Source organism: Macaca fascicularis, chromosome 19 (genome assembly GCF_037993035.2).
Source record: "Macaca fascicularis isolate 582-1 chromosome 19, T2T-MFA8v1.1".
Lineage (NCBI taxonomy): Eukaryota > Metazoa > Chordata > Mammalia > Primates > Cercopithecidae > Macaca > Macaca fascicularis.
Window position 1 is genome coordinate 3613734 of NC_088393.1, and position 12667 is coordinate 3626400.

Here is a 12667-nt window from a genome sequence, read left to right on the forward strand (position 1 = left end):
TTTTATTTTATTTTATTTATTTTTTTGAGACAGAGTCCCGCTCTGTTGCCCAGGCTGGAGTGCAGTGGCATGATCTCGGCTCACAACCTCTGCCTCCTGGGTTCAAGCGATTCTCCTGCCTAGCCTCCTGAGTAGCTGGGATTACAGGCAAGCACCACCATGCTTGGCTAACTTGTATTTTTAGTAGAGACGGGGTTTCACTATGTTGGCCAAGCTGGTCTCGAACTCCTGACCTTGGGATCCGCCCGCCTCGGCCTCCCAAAGTGCTGGGATTACAGGCGTGAGCCACCGCACCCAGCCCAGGTCTTACCTTATTTTTATACTAAACATTTTGTTCTTTTGTTCTCTTAGTACTGCTTATGGTTCTGTGTGCAGACACAACCATGACAGCCAAAAATCACACACACAAGCCAAAAATCACACACACAAACGTCTGATCATGTACAGCATTGCTGAATGACTACTTAGTCCATCCATGTAAGAATAATCACTTCTCTCATATCAGGCAGACTGAGTTTCCTATTACTCAGAGCTAAGTGCATCCCTTCAGTATGTGTTCAATACTATGTTTAATTACATGCTATTAAGAACAAGACACTTTTTGTCAAATTCCTCTGTAGTTGTTTCTTAGATTCTATGAACCATGTTCAGATAAACTGTATATTAACAAACATTTTTACTCTGAAGATATAAATATTCCATTGCAATTATGGAATATGAAATCAACTTTGTGTCAATTTAGGCACTATTTATTAGTATTACCGGATGTGTACAGTTCATGCACTCTTCTTTTTTTTTTTTTTTTTGAGACAGAGTCTTGCTCTGTCGCCCAGGCTGGGGTACAGTGGCCGGATCTCAGCTCACTGCAAGCTCCGCCTCGCGGGTTTAGACCATTCTCCTGCCTCAGCCTCCCGAGTAGCTGGGACTACAGGCGCCCGCCACCTCGCCCGGCTAGTTTTTTTTTTTGTATTTTTTAGTAGAGACGGGGTTTCACCGTGTTTGCCAGGATGGTCTCGATCTCCTGACCTCGTGATCCGCCCGTCTCGGCCTCCCAAAGTGCTGGGATTACAGGCTTGAGCCACCGCGCCCGGCCCATGCACTCTTCTTAAAGATCAATTTTTTATATACTTAAAACTTTTGACATTAACATAACTTCTTTTTTTTTTGAGATGGAGTCTCGCTCTGTCGCCCAGGCTGGAGTGCAGTGGCGCAATCTCGGCTCACTGCAAGCTCCGCCTCCCGGGTTCATGCCATTCTCCTGCCTCAGCCTCCCGAGTAGCTGGGACTACAGGCGCCTGCCACCACACCCTTCTAATTTTTTGTATTTTTAGTAGAGACGGGGTTTCACCGTGTTAGCCAGGATGGTCTTGATCTCCTGACCTCGTGATCCGCCTGCCTTGGCCTCCCAAAGTGCTGGGATTACAGGCATGAGTCACCACAACCGGCACTCCTACCTAACAATCTTAACGGAAGAACTACTCAGGGGTATTTAAATGGTGGGGAGCAATAGATACACAGTTATGCATTTTTGGAGTTGACAGTAATTGTTGGGGGAAACCCCACCCCTGATATTTAACGTGGGTTCTTTTCTATTTCCCTAAGTGTCTCGGCTGGTTTGAGAAATAAAGGGAAAGAGTATGAGGGAGAAATTTTAAAGCTGAGTGTCCAGGGGAGACATCACATGTCAGCAGGTTCCGTGATGTTCCCCGAGCCGTAAAACCAGCAAGCTTTTATTAGTGATTTTCAAAAGGGGAGGGAGTGTACGAATAGGGTGTGGATCACAGAGATCACATATTTCACAACGTAATAAAATATCACAAAGCAAGTGGAGGCAGGGCGAGATTAAAATTGCTAATGAAGTTTTGGGCATGCATTGTCATTGATAACATCTTATCAGGAGACAGGGTTTGAGAGCAGACAACCTGTCTGACTAAAATTTATTAGGTGGGAATTTCCTCATCCTAATAAGCCTGGGAGTGCTACAGGAGACCGGGGCTTATTTCATCCCTTTGGCTTCGACCATAAAAGACAGACGCCTCCAAGGGGGCCGTTCATAGACCTACCATCAGGGGGCATTCTCTTTCTCAGGGATGTTCCTTGCTGAGAAAAACAATTCAGCAATATTTCTCCTATGTGCTTTTGAAAGCAGAGAAATATGGCTCTGTTCCATCTGGCTCACCGGCAGTCAAGAGTTTAAAGTCTTATCTCCCTTGTTCCCTGAACATTGCTGTTATCCTGTTCTTTATTCAAGGTGCCCAGATTTCATATTGTTCAAACACACATGCTCTACAAACAATTTGTGTAGTTAACGTAATCATCATGGGGTCCTGAGGCGACATACATCCTCCTCAGCTTACGAAGATGATGGGATTAAGAGATTAAAGACAGACATAGGAAATCACAAGGGTACTGACTGGGGAAGTGATAAGTGTCCATGAAATCTTCACACTTTATGTTCGGAGACTGCAGTAAAGACAGGCATAAGAAATTATAAAAGTAGCCAGGCGCGGTGGCTCACGCCTGTAATCCCAGCACTTTGGGAGGCCGAGGCGGGCGGATCACGAGGTCAGGAGATCGAGACCACGGTGAAACCCCGTCTCTACTAAAAATACAAAAAATTAGCCGGGCGCGGTGGCGGGCGCCTGTAGTCCCAGCTACTCAGGAGGCTGAGGCAGGAGAATGGCGTAAACCCAGGAGGCGGAGCTTGCAGTGAGCCGAGATCGCGCCACTGCACTCCAGCCTGGGCAACAAAGCGAGATTCCGTCTCAAAAAAAAAAAAAAAAAAAAGAAATTATAAAAGTATTAATTTGGGGAACAATAAATGTCCATGAAATCGTCACAATTTATGTTCTTCTGCCATGGCTTCAGCTGGTCCCTCCGTTCGGGGTCCCTGACTTCCCTCAACAGGTAATGACTCCCCGTAACAATCAACACAGGGGTATGCTTCAGCTTCATTTTTACAATGGTTGAAACGGTTAGGCCATGTGATATGTGGTCATGAATTTGAGCACGTGCATTCTGATCAGAGGGTTCCCATTTGATGTGGACCACAGAGCATCTTACTACAAGTTGTAAGCTGCGTGTTAGCCTAGCTCCTGCTGTAGCAGATCCCTCTCCAGGCTCTCCTGCATTCCAACCTGGATGTTCCCTGGCAGCTATGATGTTAAAGTGAAAAATACTGAATTTAATACTAGGGGCACATTTGCAATTATTTTAAAAGGGGGGAGGGGATTTTCATAAAAGCCTTTGTATGGCCAGGCCCAGTGGCTGACGCCTGTAAATCCCAGCACTTTGGGAGGCCAAGGCAGGCAGATCACCTGAGGTCAGGAGTTCAAGACCAGCCTGGCCAACATGGTGAAACCCCGTCTTTACTTAAAAAATACAAAAATTAGTCGGGCGCGGTGGCTCACGCCTGTAATCCCAGCACTTTGGGAAGCCGAGGTGGGCATATCACCAGGTCAGGAGATCGAGAGCATCCTGGCTCACGTGGTGAAATCCCGTCTCTACTAAAAATACAAAAAATTAGCTGGGCGTGGCCAGGCACCTGTTGTCCCAGCTACTCGGGAGGCTAAGGCAGGAGAATGGCGTGAACCCAGGAGGCGGAGCTTGCAGTGAGCCGAGATCATGCCACTGCACTCCAGCCTGGGCGACAGAGCGAGACTCCATCTCAAAAAAAAACGAAAACATAAAAGCCTTTGTAATACGTGGCTCTTGCATCTGAATATTAAAAATTGACACAAAACATTAGAGTTTGGCAAGGGCATAACCCAGGCACTGTGACCTCTCCACCCATTCCTGACACTGGGCTCTTGACCCCTCCACCTGGGGGATGTCTCACTGCCGACTGTGTTTGGCTTTCTGGATTCACTGCTGTTTGTAACCGTGGATGGACAGTTTGACCCTGCTTCCCTCACCTTCTCCTGGTACATACAACTTAGTAAGGCAGTTATCCCTCAGAAACAGACTGATCTTTTCTGAGCTGCTCACTGAATAAATGATCAGGACAAAAGGGATGGGAGGTTATGTAAAGCCATCTTGAAATTTTTTTGAAAACTTCAGATTTTATCACAACCAATTTTTAAACCTGTGTCTTTGAGTACATTGTATTAAAAGGTTTTTCTGGGCCGGGCGTGGTGGCTCAAGCCTGTAATCACAGCACTTTGGGAGGCTGAGGCGGGCGGATCACGAGGTCAGGAGATCGAGACCATCCTGGCTAACATGGTAAAACCCCATCTCTACTAAAAATACAAAAAATTAGCTGGGCGTGGTGGCGGGCGCCTGTAGTCCCAGCTACTCGGGAGGCTGAGGCAGGAGAATGGCGTAAACCAGGGAGGCGGAACTTGCAGTGAGCTGAGATCTGGCCACTGCACTCCAGCCTGGGCGACAGAGCGAGACTCTGTCTCAAAAAAAAAAAAAAAAAAAAAAAGGTTTTTCTGTGGAAAAACTTTGTTCATATTCCATACAACCCTTCCAGAAGGAAGATCTGGATAACACTAAGGGATGATTTTTAAATGTGAAACGATTGCCAGATGAGACACAGTGATTTTGTAACAGGAGGAAATATCCAAAAGCATCTGAGGAGGTGGCTGGGGGAGGGCAGAGGCCAGTGTTCATCTTATTTTTCAGAATCTTTCCTGCAACCTCTTCCTTCCTCCTGAAGGAAAACCCTCTGTGCTGCTTTCCAAATTCCCATGAGTTCTTTTCATTTCATTTTATTTATTTTTTGAGACAGAGTTTCACTTTTGTCACCCAGGCTGGAGTGCAATGGCGTGATCTTGGCTCACTGCAACCTCCACCTCCTGGGTTCAAGCGATTCTCCTGCCTTGGCCTTCCAAGTAGCCGGGATTACAGGCATGCACCACCATCCTCGGCTAATTTTGTATTTTCAGTACAGATGGGGTTTCACCATGTTGGTCAGGCTGGTCTCGACCTCCTGACCTCAGGTGATCCACCTGCCTCAGCTTCTCAAAGTGCTGGGATTACAGGCGTGAGCTACCACGCCCGGCCCCCGTAAATTCTTTGAATGCACACTGACTGCTGAGCCTAGACCACCCTGACAGGCTGTGAGGGAGCCCGGCGTGGCCCAGCTGCTATACCTGCCCTGCAGAACACCCTGAGGGCCACACTGGTGAAAGTGATGATCTGTCCTGTAGACAAGCAAACCATGTGGAACTGACTGCCTCAGGCAGTCTCTCTGACATCAGGGACTAAACTCACTTCACTGGACAGAACTGAGAATTCTCCCTACAGGGGGAGGCTGCACTGAGTGTCTGTTAACCTTCACTGCCGACTAATGGATGTCTTGCTTGGGTTGCCCTGAAAATTGTCAACTCAGTTTCCAGCAGTACCTTGTGTGTCCTGCGGGACTGTCATCAGGTGTGGAACCTATCGGGACACTGTCGGAGCTGTGGAATGCAGTCAGTGCAGCTTCAAATTACTGGCAAGAGTTGTGCTCTACCACACACTTGGTAACTTAGGGCAGGTAAAAAAGGATTAATATATAAGTTTAAGAAGGAAGCCAGGTGACTTTTTTTTTTTTTTTTTTGAGACGGAGTCTTGCTCTGTCACCCAGGCTGGAGTGCAGTGGCTGGATCTCAGCTCACTGCAAGCTCCTCCTCTCGGGTTCCCGCCATTCTCCTGCCTCAGCCTCCCGAGTAGCTGTGACTACAGGCACCCGCCACCTCGCCTGGCTAGTTTTTTGTATTTTTTAGTAGAGACGGGTTTCTCCGTGTTAGCCAGGATGGTCTCGATCCCCTGACCTCGTGATCCGCCCGTCTCGGCCTCCCAAAGTGCTGGGATTACAGGCTTGAGCCACTGCGCCCAGCCAGAAGCCAGGTGACTTTCTAAAATAGACCTTTATTTTAACTAAGTCCAAAACCCCTAAAGGGCATAGCTGGAATCATTCCTGCAAGCTCATTCCCCCGTGTCCCCCGCGTTGTGACAGTCCTACTGATAATTATTTTTGCTGTAAAGCAGGGGCCAATAGGCTGCACTGCAAAAAACAGAGCAAAGCAGGCCTGAGTGCTATCCCTTGGAAGCCCTGTTTACAAGGTCAGCTGTGTCAAAATTGCACAAGCAATATGGCTTATGCAAAACATCTTTCATTCTGGGCATCTGGAATCTTGGTATTTGCCAAGCAGTGAGTGCTTCATAACCAGCTGGCAATAAAAAAACCCTGGCAGAGTCTCTATTGAGCTTCTCAGGTTGGTGAACAGTCGCACGTGCTGTTACAATTAGTTGCCCAGGCAGTAAAGGCATCTTGTACGACGCCAACCAGGGAGGACCCTTGGAAGCCTGTGCCTGGTTTCCTCGACTTCACCCCATGTGCCTCATCCCATTGCTAGTATTTGGCTCTGAGTCCTTGCACTGTAATAAATCTTAGCTGTAAGGCTGACCATCCGCCAGTTCCCCTCAGTACCCCTCACAAATCCCTGAGCCACTGGGGGCGGCCTTGAGGACCCCCAGCATATCTGACATCCCAAAACTGGGAAATTTTTAATGCATTTTCATAAGAGTGGATGGAAGCTTTGTGTTTTAATGATCTGCAAAGCCCAAAAAGCCCATTTTGCTTTTCAAAGGTATGATTTTCGTAAGTTTGCACATCCACCAAATGGGATCATAGGAAAGAGAAAAAAATATAATAGCTTTCTGTGTGCGTGTGGTGGGGGGCGTGGTTTCTTTGTAGAGATGAGGTCTCATTATGTTGCCCAGGCTGGTCTGGAACTCTTGGACTCCAGTAATCCTCCTGCCTCAGCCTCCCAAAGCACTGGGATTAAAGTTGAGAGCCACCACCCCTGGCCGATAGCTTTGCGTTTTGTTAATGACGAAAGTAAATGAAATTCTATCAGTTTCTCGATGTTAAGTACTGCAGAGATTAATATGATTTATCATCTCATTGTACCTCCTGTTCCCAGCTTCCTTCCCATGATACAAATGAAGAAAGTTAAGCACAGGGAAAACAGAATCTTAACCTAAACTCCCGTATCTCGATGTAAACATAGTAATTTAATCTCTCAGTTTTGAAGGCCTGTTATCTGCCATCTCTTTTACTTAGCTCTGTCAAAAGTTGTTTTTTTTTTTTTTTTAGACAGAGCTTCACTCTTGTTGCCCAGGCTGGAGAAATGGCGCGATCTCGGCTCAAGGCAACAGCAACCTCTGCCTCCCAGGTTCAAGCGATTTTCCTGCCTCAGACTTCCGAGTAGCTGGGATTGCAGGCATGTGCCACCACGCCCAGCTCACTTTTTGTATTTTTAGTAGAGATGGGGTTTCTCCATATTGCCCAGCCCATCAAAAGTTTTTAAACTGAGAACTCTACAAGACAATAATAGGCTGGGTGCCATGGCTCATGCCTGTAAACACAGCACTTCGGGAGGCCAAAGTGGAAGGATTGCTTGAGCTCAGGAGTTCGAGGCCAATGTGGGCAACACAAGGAGACCTTGTCTCTACTAAAAATTTTTTTTAATTAGCAAGGCATGGTGGTGCATGCCTGGAGTCCCAGCTACTGGGGAGGCTGAGGTGGGAGGATAACTTAAGCCCAGACAGACTTTTTTTTTTTTTTTGAAACGGAGTCTCGCTCTGTCCCCCAGGCTGGAGTGCAGTGGCGCCATCTCAGCTCACTGCAAGCTCCGCCCCCTGGGTTCACGCCATTCTCCTGCCTCAGCCTCCCGAGTAGCTGGGACTACAGGCACCCGCCACCGTGCCCGGCTAATTTTTTGTATTTTTAGTAAAGACGGGGTTTCACAGCGTTAGCCAGGATGGTCTCGATCTCCTGACCTCGTGATCCGCCCGTCTCGGCCTCCCAAAGTGCTGACAGACGTTTGAGACAGCAGTGAGCTATGACTGTGCCCCTCCCACTCCAGCCTAGGTGACAGGATGTGACCCTTGTGTCTCAATCAATAAATGACAAGTATAATTAGCTAATTTTACAAATATGGCATCGAATTTTACAAACAGGGTTCAAAAAGCTACATGTTTCACATAACATGACATTCTGGAAAAGGCAAAGATACAGGTAGCTAAAGCAGATCCGTGGTTGGGGTGAAAGGTTGAGTACAAATGGGCAACCCAAGAGTATGTGGGGAGCGACAGAATGTTCTCTATTTTGGTGGTGTAAATATGCATTTATGAAAACTCAAAGAAATACGCTTAGTCTTACTGTGTGTATATTAAAAATAATAATAACAAACCGCTTTCACTTACTAGGAGAAAATGTAAACCCTCCTGAACTTTAATTGAAAACGTGCAACGTAGGGCCGGGCGCGGTGGCTCAAGCCTGTAATCCCAGCACTTTGGGAGGCCGAGACGGGCGGATCACGAGGTCAGGAGATCGAGACCATCCTGGCTAACATGGTGAAACCCCGTCTCTACTAAAAAATACAAAAAATTAGCCAGGCGAGGCGGCGGGCGCCTGTAGTCCCAGCTACTCGGGAGGCTGAGGCAGGAGAATGGCGTGAACCCGGGAGGCGGAGCTTGCAGTGAGCTGAGATCCGGCCACTGCACTCCAGCCTGGGCGACAGAGTGAGACTCCGTCTCAAAAAAAAAAAAAAAAAAAAGAAAACGTGCAACGTGGTTGGGCAGTGGATCACGTCTGTAATCCCAGCACTTTGGGAGGCCGAGGCGGGCGGATCACCTGAGGTCAGGAGTTCAAGACCAGCCTGACCAACATGGGGAAACCCCGTCTCTACAAAAAATAAATACAAAAAATTAGCCAGGAGTGGTGGCAGGTGCCTGTAATCCCAGCTACTCGGGAGGCTGAGGCAGGGGAATCGCTTGAACCCGAGAGACGGAGGTTGCGGTGAGCCGAGATAGCGCCACTGCACTCCAGCCTGGGCAACAACAACGAAACTCCGTCTCAAAAAAAAAAAAAAAAAAAAAAAAAAAAGAAAAAGAAAGAAAGAAAAGAAAAGAAAACGTGCAACGTTTCTTTTACCACCTTTGGATATTTAGGAAGCACTGAAGGTCTGAGGAAGGAGGACTCATGCCCCAAACTTGCCTGTACTGACGTTAGGAAATGCCCTTGCGGGCCGCACCTGCCAAGAGCGCTTCTGTGAGAGTTGAGTTTATTCAGGTCCCCAGGGTCAGATCTCTGGAGATGCTGTGGTTTTGAAACCTAAAGGCGCATTCCAGTTCTCCCAAAGGGGACTCTACCTAGTGGGGGGGTCCTAATTCTCAGGCATCAGCTGAGGACTTGGCTTGAGGCCAGTTTCAACTCTCAACTCCCGTAACAACCCAGTTCCACGACTTCTTCTCCATAAGCCTCATTAAAGACTCGCACCTGCACCCTCTCGGGAGCACAGTCGCAGCCGCTAGGAGAAAGCGCCGGAAAAAGAGTGGCTGGGTCCATGTTCCACGGCCACCCGCCGACCACGGCCACAGGCACCCCACAGCCTTGTAGCCACCTCGGCGCCCCAGGACAACCGCAACCACCAACCTCAAAGGCGCCCCACCATAGCCAGCGCAGATGCACCCACGCCCACCCCAGGTTCCCCCGACCCACTGCTTCTCTGTCCCCGACATCTGCAGGCGCACCCACACCCACCCTCGGTCCCCCCACACCGGCAGGCGCACCCGAATGCACTGCCTCTCGGTCCCCCACACCCACCGGCGCACCCACACCCACCCTCACCAGCAAGCCCACCCGCACCCACCACCCCTCGGTCCATCACACCCACAGGCCCACCCGCACCCATTGCCCCTCGGTCCCTCACACCCACAGGCGCACCCGCACCCACCGCCCCTCGGTCCCTCACACCCACAGGCGCACCCGCACCCATTGCCCCTCCGTTTCGCAATCACCGAGGCCGGAGGCAGTGCCTGCACCTGCACAGCCGCACCAGACCCGGAAGCTCACCGCACCACGCGCGCAGTTCCAGCCAGACTACCGCGCCGGCGAGGCCCCTGCCCCGGAGGCTTGTGGGAAATGGCCACCACAAACGGAGGCTGCGCAGACGCTCAAAACCCCGTCCGCCAGGCTCCTCCCGGCATGCAGCGCGCTCTGCCGCTTAACCTCGTGCCGCGGGGTCCCCTGGGATTACGGAAGCCGCGGGCGAAGCTCCCTATTTCCGCGAGGGCCGCTGCTGTGGTTTTTCCAAGCGACAGAGAAGGGGACTCAGAGACAGGGCGAGGCGGGAGATTATGGACACCCTGAACCCCTGCCCCGCGTTGCAGTAGCTTGCGGTCATCTTCTGGGTCTGAGGAGTGGCATCTCTGTGGCGGGGCCCCCACCCACGATGGACGATGCTCTGGGTATGGAGGTGACAGATGGCAGAGATTGTAGAGGGACCAGGGGAGCGCTGTGGGGCTGAAGAGTGGGGGGCGATGATTTGTGGGTGTGTCCGTGTCTCTGGATGTGTCCATCCTTTTGTCCCCAGAACAAATGTGATTTTTGTCGGCCATGGGGGCGACTCCTGCGTGTCTGGGAGGACACGCTTGTCCGTGGCGGTCCCTGTGCCTGGAGTGCAGTGACTCCCAAGTGTCAGTGGTCTCAGTGCACAGCTGTGGTTTTCTGCCTCTCTGTATTCCTAGTATGAAATAACCAAAATAGAAAATAGGGCCGGGCGCGGTGGCTCACGCCTCTAATTCCAACACTTTGGGAGGCTGAGGCGGGCGGATCACGAGGTCAGGAAATCGAGACCATCCTGGCCAACATGGTGAAACCCCATCTCTACTAAAAATACAAAAATTAGCTGGGCGTGGTGGCGTACACCTATAATCTCAGCTACTCAGGAGGCTGAGGCAGGAGAATCACTTGAAGCCAGGAGGTGGAGATTGCAGTGAGCCAAGATCTTGCCACTGCACTCCAGCCTAGGTGAAGCAGCAAGACGCCATCTCAAAAAAAAAAAAAAAAGAAAAAGAAAAAGAAAAGAAAAAAGGAAAAGAGAAAATAGAGGCCAAGCACGCTGGCTCATGCCTGTTATCCCAGCACTTTGGGAGGCCAAAGTGGGTGGATCCCTTTAGCTCAGGAGTTCGAGACCACCCTGGGCAACATGGTGAAACTCTGTCTCTATTTTTTTTTTTTTTTTTAATAATTAAAAAGAAGACCAGACATGGTGGCTCATGCCTGTAATCCCAGCACTTTGGGAGGCCGAGCCAGGTGGATTGCTTGAGGTCAGAAGTTTGAGGCCAGCTTGGCCAACATGGCGAAACCCCATCTCTACTAAAAATACAAAAAATTAGCTGGGTGTGGTGGTGCACTCCTGTAATTTCAGCTACTCAGGAGGCTGAGGCAGGAGAATCGCTTGAACCCGGGAAGTGGAGGTTGCAGTGAGCCGAGATTGTGCCATTGCACTCCAGCCTGAGCAACAGAGCGAGACTTTGTCTCAAACATAAATAAATAAATAGGCCAGGTGTGGTGACTCACACCTGTAATCCCAGCACTTTGGGAGGCTGAAGTGGGCAGGTCACTTGAGGTCAGGAGATCGTGACCAGCCTGGCCAACATGGTGAAACCCTGTCTCTACTAAAAATACAAAATTGGCTGGGTGTGGTGGCTCATGCCTGAAGTCCCACCTACTTGGGGGGCTGAGGCAGGAGAATGGCTTGAACCCAGGAGGCAGAGGTTGCAGTGAGCCAAAATTGCACCATTGTAGTCCAGCCTGGGTGACACAGCGAGACACTGTCTCAAAAAAATAAATAGATAAATACAAATACAGAAAAGCCAGGTGTGGTGGTGTGTACCTGTAGTCCCAGCTCCTTAGGAGGCTGAGGCAGGAAAATCACTTGAACCCGGGAAGCAGAGCTTGCAGTGAGCCAAGATCACCCCATTGCACTCCAGCCTGGGCAACAGAATGAGACTCAGTATCAAAAAGGAAAAGAAAGGGTGGGTGCGGTGGCTCATGTCTATAATCCCAGCACTTTTGGAGGCCAAGGCAGGTGGATCGCCTGAGGTCGGGAGCTCAAGACCAGCCTGAGCAACATGGTGAAACCACGTCTCTACTAAAAATACAAAAAAAAATTAGCCAGGTGTGGTGGCACACACCTGTAATCCCAGCTACTTGGGAGGCTGAGGCAGGAAAATCGCTTGAACCCAGGAGATGGAGGTTGCAGTGAGCTGAGATCGTGCCATTGCACTCTAGCCTGGGTAACAAGAGCAAAAACTGTCTCAAGAGAAAAAAAAGAAATAAATAAAATGGAGGCTCAGTGGTCATGCCGCCACTGAACATCAACAATGCAATGCATTCTTGGCTGCAACATTAAAACTGTCAGAGTGGAGTGAGGAAACAGGTTACAATTAAGGAACAAGATGCTTACTACAGAAATCATGTAACTAGGCCGGGCGCGGTGGCTCAAGCCTGTAATCCCAGCACTTTGGGAGGCCGAGACAGGCGGATCACGAGGTCAGGAGATCGAGACCATCCTGGCTAACACAATGAAACCCCGTCTCTACTAAAAATACAAAAAAATTAGCCGGGCGAGGTGGCGGGCGCCTGTAGTCCCAGCTACTCGGGAGGCTGAGGCAGGAGAATGGCGTAAACCCGGGAGGCGGAGCTTGCAGTGAGCCGAGATAGCGCCACTGCACTCCAGCCTGGGCGACAGAGCGAGACTCCGTCTCAAAAAGAAAAAAAAAAAAAAAAAAGAAATCATGTAACTATGAGAAGAGTTGGAGATAAAGGGGTTCACAGGAAGAGAGGAGATCACTAAATGCAATAGCCTGGAATGGCCTGATGAAA